This window comes from Balaenoptera physalus (assembly GCF_965194825.1).
Source record: "Balaenoptera physalus genome assembly, chromosome: 17".
In the NCBI taxonomy this organism is placed as follows: Eukaryota; Metazoa; Chordata; class Mammalia; order Artiodactyla; family Balaenopteridae; genus Balaenoptera; species Balaenoptera physalus.
Genome location: NC_138895.1, coordinates 68,065,581 through 68,075,651, shown reverse-complemented (window position 1 = coordinate 68,075,651; position 10,071 = coordinate 68,065,581). Strand labels below are relative to the sequence as shown.

Sequence of the window (10,071 nt, the reverse complement as noted above, 5' to 3'; positions counted from 1 at the left end):
AAATTTTAATTGTCTTCTGCAATTGTCTAGGATCTTGATTTTGCAATGGAAAAGCAGGGGGAAATTATAAAAGATGTGGTGACAGGGCCAGATATGGGATTTAACTGTATCCTCATTCTATTGCTTCTCTAGAAGACTTCTCTGTTCCAGACAAGTTCACTGGGCTGTTATCATCTGCACATAATGCAGCAAGTCATACCTCCGTGCTCTTCCTTTCATATCCTCCCAGCTTTGTGTTCATCTCCTTCAGAAAAGCTTTCCTTGTCAATTTATCTCTTCCCATTAAAATTCAACATTTTCCCAGGGACTTCCCTGGTGGTCCAGTGGTTAAGACGCCACCCTTCCAATTCAGGGGGCGTGGGTTCGATCCCTGGTTAGGGAACTAAGATCCCATATGCATGGCCAAGAAATTTAAAAAAAAAATTCTCAGTACACTTTTCTAAAACCCTTTCTATTGGCCCAAACTGTACTAGAAAAAAAGGGATAAAAAATGAATAGGACATTGTCCCAATACTCAAAGCCCAGTGGGCACACAAAGGAGACAGTGTTCCTTTCTACCTGGAACACTGAGATTTAAAAAAGGCTTCATGCCGGAGGTGATGCTTAGGTTTAGTAGATACTTAGATAGTAGATATTTACCAAGTGAATAAAACAAGAGAGGCGACTAGAGCTAACATTTCCAAACACGATAACTCAGCAACTTAGGGCCTAACCCATAAGCAAAGGGGGAACCATTTAAAGGCTTAGAGTAAAGGAATCATACACTAGGATTTGGTGTTCAAAAATACCACTCTGAAGCAGTGTAGTGGGTGACCTGGAGAGAGTCAAGACTGCTGGTAAGGAGAGTTAAGAGATAATTACCATGTTTCAGGGGGTAATAAATGCCAGTGCTGAGGCAGTCATTCTGGAAAGAGGTAAGAGAATGCTAAGAAGTGCTTAGCCTCCAGCTAGATGTTAGAACTAAAATTGAGACTTATTTGAAATGACTCCTGTTTTTTTTTTTTTTAAACATCTTTATTGAAGTATAATTGCTTTACAATGGTGTGTTAGCTTCTGCTTTATAACAGTGAATCAGTTATACATATACATATGTTCCCATATCTCTTCCCTCTTGCATCTCCCTCCCTCCCACCCTCCCCATCCCACCCCTCTAGGTGGTCACAAAGCACCGAGCCGATCTCCCTGTGCTATGCGGCTGCTTCCCACTAGCTATCTATTTTACATTTGGTAGTGTATATATGTCCATGACACTCTCTCACCCTATGACTCCTGTTTTGAGTGAATGGATAAATGGTTATGGGAGCTCAGGAGATAATACACACTTCACAGGAAAGATATGAGTTCATGTTGGGATAAATACTTTAAAAATCTATATTGAGTGCCTACTGCAGGCCAGACACTCGTCTGAGCAATAGGTGTCTGCTCCGTGAAAGCTGGGGCTCCGTGAGAAACGGAACTGCTAATAAATACATAACAGGATCGTGCTCAACAGTGAAATCCTCACGGTCGTCCCATCCCTGTGGAAATGCTCAGCAAGCGTGCGTCTGTGTAGGGCAGCCAGCGAGTCATGAGTAAGGCCTTGGCCAGAGTTACATGTCTATGAGTCAGCATCGGTTCGTAAGTGGCCATTGGTGTGATTGAAGTGAATGAGAATTCCCAGGAAAGAGACAGAGTGAGAGCACAGAGGTCTGGGGAGCAGCAACATGTGAACAACTGCTAATAATATACTGTGGAAATGTCAGCATTTATGCAGAGCCATGCAGAAATTGCTATGGAGATGATGAGAAAAGAGTTACTGACTGAGCCTTCATTAGTCAGTGGAGTTTTTAGCAGAGAGGAAGTGGCACAGATGAGCAGAATTCTTCTGGGCATTCATGAAGGTAAAGAGAATTCTGGCAGAAGGATCCACATGCCAAAGGAGCTAGAGGGCGTCATAGAGAAAGGGGCAGTGGGGAGGGACACGGAGGTGCTTCAGGATGGTAGGCATATATGGTGTAGGAGTGACCATGTGGCAGGAGATGGAGCTGAAATCACAGGAGAACCAACTAGAGCCCGGTCAGACCCACGTCTACAAGCCTCTCTGCATAAACATCACTTAAGCGCTGTGCTTTGTCCTTTGTGCTAATGCTTCTTTGTGTTTGTTACCTGTCTTTATGCTTTTTCCTTTGTCTTTTTTTTTTTTCAATCTTGCCTTTCTGGTTATTTTAATGGGTCTTTTTGAGCAGAGATCTTTGCTTCCTTTTTTATTCCTCATTCCCTTTTCCCTCATGCCTTACATCATTCTCTTCCTCAGTTTGATTTCAGAGGCTTATTTTAAAAAATAATTTAAAGGTAATATTATTTCTCAGATTTGAAGAGACTCATAGACTTGGCATTCCTATCACAAATGCCCAAAGTTGAGTAGATGATTTTTGTGGGATTTGGGGTGTGATTCATTTAGATAAAGAACAATTTTTTTGGCTAAGCAGTCAAACAGGAAAATTTTTGATGGTCAGAAGCCTTAGCTTTAACTTATATTTTCTAACTCAGGACAAGATGAATAGCAAATGTAGAGATGTAATGAAAGGCAGTGACATTTAAGAGTTGAATTTGGTTAGCAATCTGATCCAGAATTACAAGTGTGTGTGTGTGTGTGTGTGTGTGTGTGCACGCGCGCCTGTGAGACATGTATGTGTGTGTATTTCATTACAAGACTGACATGTTCAGAGGGTGATACAGACAGGAACCCCACCTCCACAGAAATAGAGAGCAAAGTTTTCACATTTAAACCTCTAATCGTTACCCCAAAAAAGGCTGGGAGAGGCTGGTAAGTTTTACTTCATAAAGCAATTATCATAACTTTGGCACAGACAGTTCAGAAACAATGTAAAACACAGCCATGGAGCTGGAATTGTTAGTATTACCTACAAAGACATCTTCACGCTTTACCAGTGTCAACAGCAGCTACAGTTTCCTAATAATGCTCTACTTCGGATCTTCATCAAACCCTTCCCCCTTCATCACCATGCCTTGCCATTTCCTCATACATGGAAAAAGAGACACTGGTAAATTTTCACAATTTTGTAGTTTCGTGCCAATATTTCAATTCCTCCACCATCCTGCTAAACAGAATGTCACCCCTGCTGAGTAGCTGAATACCCCCTCCCTGTTGTCTACTCTTTTCTACTTTTCTTTCCATAAATGTCTTAATATTTCATTATTCAGGAAACTATCTAGTTCAAGGCAACATTTTACAGATAAGGAAATTGAGACCCAAACAGAAGAAAGGAATGACTCAAAGTCACAGAGCCAGTTTGTAGCAGAACTGGATAGAAGAAAGTAGCCTCATTCGAGGGCATTTCTCTTTCTGTTGCTTCATTCCTTCTCCAGCAAGAGAAAGAATTCAGAGCTCTATGTGACACTGTTTGCAAATAAGACTAGTTTACATATCCTTTTGTGGATATTGTCTTTTCTTTGCAGCCCCATCCTTTCATACTTCCTCTTTTTTCTTCCCATTTAAAATTACTGCATCAATAATTCTAAGGTTATGAATATTTCAGAGAGCCCAGATAATTAAGATTCAAGTTGGGTAGGCAGATGTGGGGTGGTAAATATAGGAGGGGGTTGTGAAGAGGAAAGAGATTTGAACATGCCAACTTTCCCACCTGGAAGTTGTTATTACAGATGAGAAGATTCTCCTCTGAGGCAGAAAGTGGCCTGGGAATGGGGGAGGGAGAAGAGGGGAAAAGATGTCAGATTATTAGTGATTTCAGTTTTCTTTTCCAGGGACGTTTGCACTTAGAAAAGGTTAGTAGTTAGTAGGGCACACACAGAATCTTTTTCCTTTACTCTGGTGTAAAACAAGCCAAAGACAGGTACATGAAAGTGTACTGATCAGTGCTTGTCTTCTGTTGGCTCTGCCAACTCCCTCTGGACACTTTCCCCTTTGCAACTGAGAAAGATGCCAAATGTATGTTTCCCTGAATGCTAAAGAGGAGCAATTTGTACAATGTCTCTCTTATGTTAAAACTATCCGCTCTGTGCCATGAACAGTAAGGAGAAAATGTCCTGGAAATTAGTGGCAGGCTGCAGGAGGATGACATATCTCCTGGGACCTCTTCCTTACTATGGAGAAATTGCAAGAACTCTGCAATAGACAAGAAACCTATTACTGCAATTCTACCATTGCAGCTTTACAGCATCATTGCTGAGGCGATGGTTTGGGATGACTATCTCCACAGAATAAGAAGACCTTCTGTTCCAATCTCCCCTGCGGACCTTCCCCGCATCATCATTCCCCTGCGATGTTATCTTGCTGAATTTAGCGTACCTCAAAGAGTTCCAGGGACAGGAAATTCACTCCACACTGAAGCAGTTCACAACACTTAGTGACATTTTTGAATGTTAAAAGTTCTCCTGTAGAGGTTTAGCCAAAATCCTCTCTGTAGATTCTACTCGCTGTTCTTTCTTCTTCATAGGGACATTTCTTTTCTGGAATTTGGAGCCCCTGTGTTAAGGAATGAGAAATATGGAAGATCTGCTATGACGTACGTTTTTTTAAATTGTAAGTAAACCCTCAAACAATAATAAAAGTGAGAACAGTATTTAACTTTCTTTGAAAGTCATTTAATCATGTCATCTGAAGGTCATATATTACAAAGCTCCGTAATAAACAAAAAAAATTTTTTTGGAAATTCTCATCTTTCCAAGAGGCTTCCTGAATTCTAAATATCTGGTGTATGGCTTCTCACTTAAAATTTTAAAGGAGAATGAAGATCCTTCTTCCTCCAGAGCATATTCTTTTTTACCCCCTGTGCCTACCACCCATCCCTATAAAGATGTATAGTCCTAGTAATTTAGGGGTTATGAAACTGTTGCCAGAATGCTATATCTCTTCCTTGCCTGGTTCCACAGGCTATTTGCACCAAATAAATAAGGCAGCTATTTTTAATTTTTAAAAGCAGCTTTATTGACATACAATAATTTGCACAAAGTTAAAGTGTACAATTTGATAAATTTTGACATGCATACATCCATGAAACCATCACCATAATCAAGACAGTTTCCTCATGTCCCTTTGTACTCCCTCCTTCCTGATCACCACTCTCTGCCTTTGGCAACCACTGATCTGCCTTTGTCACTATATATTGGTTTTCATTTTGTAGAATTCTACATAAATGAAATCATACTATATGCACTCTTTTTTTTTTTTTTTTAGGGGTGGAGGTTCTGGCTTCTTTAATTCAAAATGAATGTTTTAAGATTCATCCATGTTGTTGCTTGTAGCAATAGTTTATTCCTTTTTATTGCTAAGTAGTATTGTATTGGGTGAATATATCATTCACCTTTTAGTGAACACTTGGGTTGTTTCCACTTTGGGGCTATTACAGGTAAAGCTGCAATGAATATTTTGGTACAATCTTTGTATGGACATATATTTTCATTTCTCCCTGGTAAATATCTAAGCATGGAATGACTAAGTAATATTGTAGTGTTATTACTCAATGACTGAATATCAATGAAGCTAAATCACACAATCAAGTTCAGTAGTAGCTCCACAATGCTCCATTGACTAAATTTTATGAGGCACTTAATGAAAAATTGTTGAATAAAAAAATCAATTCACTTTTTCCAGACAACTTGCATCTCCTCTTCTTTATTCCAATCAAAAACTCAATCAAGTATGCATAACTGTTTATAAAGGAGACTCAAAGAAGTTAAGAACTTTCCCTTCCAACACAAAGCTTGTCAATTGCAAAGGTGAGCCTCAAAGCCACTTTAATATTTCTCTAGAACCTATACCTCTTTCTCTCTCTGCCTCTTCCTATCCCCCTCTCTCCCTACCCACCTCTTTCCCTCTCAGCATGCTTTTTATGCTTCAGTGAGGTTTATGGAGGTGAGATTTTAGTCAGCCTTCAATAGGTGGGTGATATTCAAATAAGAGCAAAGAAGAAATGTCGAACGTGTGGAAATAGGAAATCACGAGATGTGTTTGGGAGACTCTAAAGAGATTAGCCTGAAAAACAGTGAAGATTTATATAGGGAAGTAGTGGACATTAAGGTGGGATCAGTAACCCAGCTGTAAGAGTTGCCACTTTTTCCTCTGAGAACAGCTATTGATTTCTGAGAAAGAATAGGATATGATGAATTGAAGTAATCAAGTCAATAGTCTTGCTTGATAGAGGCAGGTTGATTGGTTAACTATCCACTGAAATATCCTGATTATGTGGCAGTGAGAATTGGAAAATGAAGATGGCAAAAAGAGTGGAAAGGAAGGTGCTGATGTAAAAAACACTCGAAGGAGAAATGGCTCACATTTTGTAACTAATTAGGTACAATTAATTCTTTACTTTTTCTCTCATAACTTGCTCCTCTCTTGTGTGGAATGAACCCTGTTTAGTCCAAGGTTTAACCAGGGAAAGCCCATCAGCATAATTTTCTCAGTTAAATAAAGAGAAAGCATTGGCTTACTTGTTTATCTTCATTAGTAGATTATTATTGTTAGCATAAAAGGATCTTTTCTGATGATTACAGCCTGGTATTTTTCTTTGGGTCATCCAAATAGAGATGTAAATATAGGATGGTTGAAAGATGAAACTGAACGTAAGCAACCTCAAACAATTCCCTGCAAGATGCTGCTAAAAAATTCTCAGATTGATGTCTTAACAGTTTCTTCTTTGCTCCTCAAAGAACTACTCACCAAATTTCAGTTATTTGAGAATCATCCATTGTTTGGTAGCAGTTATTTGAAGTTTAGCAACGTGAGGTTCATGTTTAAAGTGTGTGGTTCATGTTTAGCCTCCTTGGATTTTGGATGAAAAGGAGGATGTCAGAAAACACTATTGTGTAAACAATCAAAACCCAGACTTTAAGGAAAAGATTACAAAACTGAAAGGGCTGTCAAGCTAGGAAAGTCTTAAGAAGCAGCTCTGGATAATGGTTTATAACATTATCTTTCCCTAAGGACCCAAGAAATGGAAAATATATTAGTTTTTCTATGAGTTGCATTTGGCAAAACACCATAAATGCACTTCATTAAAAATATCTTGATGCCTCAAATTCACAGGCTGGGATATGTAATACATATGTTTAGGGGATAATGAGGCCTTCTTTATGTGGGAATGATCCCTGGGAGACACCATGAGAAAGATACTCACAGAAACAGACTTTCCTGATTCCTTACATGGGCCTCAAAAATCCAATGAAAGAGTCATTCAACTGCCATGATGTTGGTTTCTGTTTGCTACTTTCTTCCCTCCTCTATCCTCATTTCCCCTCTTTAAGTGAAGGGAAACATCTGTATCAGCCTGGAATTATGTAGTCATAGGTGTACGTGGTTTCCATACCCCGGTACGATCTTTGAGGCTGTAGCTCTGGGTCTGTGCCACAGGTGGAATGAGTATGGTCTGAAGAGAGCCTGGGTGGGGAAAGAATAATCACTGAGCAGCTTTCAGGTCAGAGACCATGAGTTAAATGTTGTTACACAATCAAGCTCTTATTTTCACAGCAAACCTAGGAAAAGGGCACAGTGGGACTTGTCAAAGCTCTCCCAGCTGACAAGTGGAAGAATTGAAGTTTGGAGCAAGCGGATTGGTTCCCTGTAGCAGAAGCTATTGGTACCCATCTGTATCCCCTCTTGTGTGAGCAAGCCAGCTACTGCCCTGTCTGAGAACTTTCCATGGCAGCACCCGGGTAAGCTAGGAGTCCTAGAGGGCACCCTCCCCCCACACACAAAGCGGACAGCTGATGATGGACGATGGCAGGCAGTGTATATATACTCTAACTCCAATATCTTCTGGGTGGGAAATCTCTGAGGCTCATATATTACTGACCCTCAGAGGCCTCCAGTGGGATAAAACTCCTGCTATTTATGCTGGTAACTGGCTTCCTGAACACTTTATCAACTGACTTCCTTGTCTTTTTTCCCCACCTCACCATGAGTATATTTCTTGCAATCACCTCTCACAGAAATTGCTTGAGGCATGGTACCTTTCTGGGGAAACCCAAACTAGAAAACACTTCAAAGCTGAACTTATTTTCAAAGGCATGTGGAAGGTAACCTGTTAGACATGTTTACGTGTGTTGCCCTGCAGTGCCCTTTCTTCATCTTTCTTCCTCCTTCTGGACTTCTCGGTCTCCTTTCTTCAGGTGCCCCCTTCCTCTTTTTGCTCCTTCATTAACCATACCCTGACTTTTCTCAGCGAGGTATTGGGGAGTTTCTAATCCCATCAAAGCAACTCAACCTCAGACATGAATGATTGACAGCTTTTCACTCTGTCCAATAAATTTGTATTTCAAAATCACCTGTCTTTTATCCAAATGAATCTCTAATGAGTGCTGGATCAGGCATTCAATAGAAATGAAGAACTTCAGGCTTTGGGGTATACAGCAGTCAAAGAAACTGAAGGAAAAGGTGGGAATGACTTCAAGAAGCTGGGCAAGACGTGACTAGGGACATAACATGAGCTGGGCTTTGCAAGACAAATAGGACTGAAACAGGTTGCAAAGAGAAGGCAGGGTGTTTATGAGAAGGACTCTATTTTCTTTTAAAGAGTTTTGAAGATAGCACAGAGAGTTCTGGAAAGCCCTTCACCCAGCTTCCTCCGATGTCACTATCTTGTATTTCTACAGTACATTTACCAAAACTAAGAAATTAATAATGGCATAATACCCTTAACTAAACTATAGACTATTCAGATTTCAACAGTTTTTTCCAATAATTTCTTTGCATCTATTCCAGGATACAACCCAGGACACCACGTTGCATTTAATCATCGTGTCTCCTGAGTCCACTTCCAGCTATGGCAACTATTCTATCTTTTAGGAAGACCATTTAACTTTCACAGTCCAAGCTATTATAGGTAGTTACATATTATGAAACCCATTTTATAGATAAGAAAACTGGGGTTTAGAAATAAGAAGTAATTGTTGAGGGTCACACATCGCTAGAACTAGGACTAACCCATGTCTGACTGCTCAACCATGCTACATTTCTATATTTTCTTCTTTATATTTTCACTCTTTCCCAACCCCTCTGTTCTCTCATGTCTCTCCTGATCTTTTCCTCTGTATGCTCATTTTCTCCCCCTCTAGGGCTTTCCCTACTATGTGTAAGACAGGAAGGTGAGGCAGAAGATGAAATAACATCTTCCAGTTTATCACCTCTATGACTTAGCATAAGGCCAGTCTTATCTAGTCTCAGACTGGACCAGCATAAACCCTGGAAAAAAAAGACTGTTGGAAGTGGGGAGGAGCTTTATTTTTTATTGCAGCTAAAAGAATGACATTTTTCTCAGGCCAGTGGAGACCTCAGGCCAGATGACTTTTAATCATGAAGAGTTTTCTTTCACCATTGATCGCATATCTCCTTTTTCCCTCATGCTCTTGTGCTTTTATTAATTTTGGCCCAGAGTTTTCTTTCTCAAGGTGGTTAAAAACCAAGGAATTGCTGCTCCCCACCTGGAGTGTTAGACTGTAACAATGTCCTGGAGGAGGATGGCACGTTTCCAAGATGACGATAGGCAGCCAAGGCATTAAAAGGCTTTGTATCATGGGAGGATATAAATCATGCTTCACACCTGGCCCTGTCTGTTTATTAGGCGTTATTTGCAAAGCACTCTGCTTACCCCAGCATTCTGTAGTTAATAGCACTTTCCTTCCTGGAACAAATTTCCCCTAAAGCTGACATTGTAGAGGGTTACCATGAGTTTTATTTATGAATGGAGCCCAGAGACAGAGCCTGATCCGAGGGACAAATGCTGAAAAGGCTATTAGCACAATACTAGATGAACTTCGGGACCTCCACCCAGCACACCTCCAAAGAACACTTGTTAGAAGCTACAGGGAGTCTATGCAACTGGAAAGCAGGCACTATCTCAGCATGGGGTAGAGATGACATCATTTTTTGTGCCTGAGTCTTCTTCTTCCTCTTTTCCATGCTCTCCTCCCCAGACTGTGATAGACCAGATGCTGATAGAACAATAGGAGAGGTAGACTCTCAAAGAGGATTATAAAGTATGTGAGGGGAGGGAGGTAAGCGTGAGCTGGGGAAAAGTGGTGATGAGAAGAAGCAGACCATCCATTGAGAATTAG

At 40.4% G+C, this 10,071-nt stretch overlaps 1 long non-coding RNA gene across 1 annotated transcript in view; it reads right to left on the bottom strand.

Moving 5' to 3' along the window:
• Window positions 1-996: 996 nt before the first annotated feature.
• LOC309646696 overlaps window positions 997-10,071 on the bottom strand; it is a 102,667-nt gene continuing 93,592 nt past the window's right edge. The window contains exon 4 of the long non-coding RNA XR_014255535.1: window positions 997-4,486. This is a non-coding gene — a long non-coding RNA (uncharacterized lncRNA). The remainder of the gene's footprint in view (window positions 4,487-10,071) is intronic.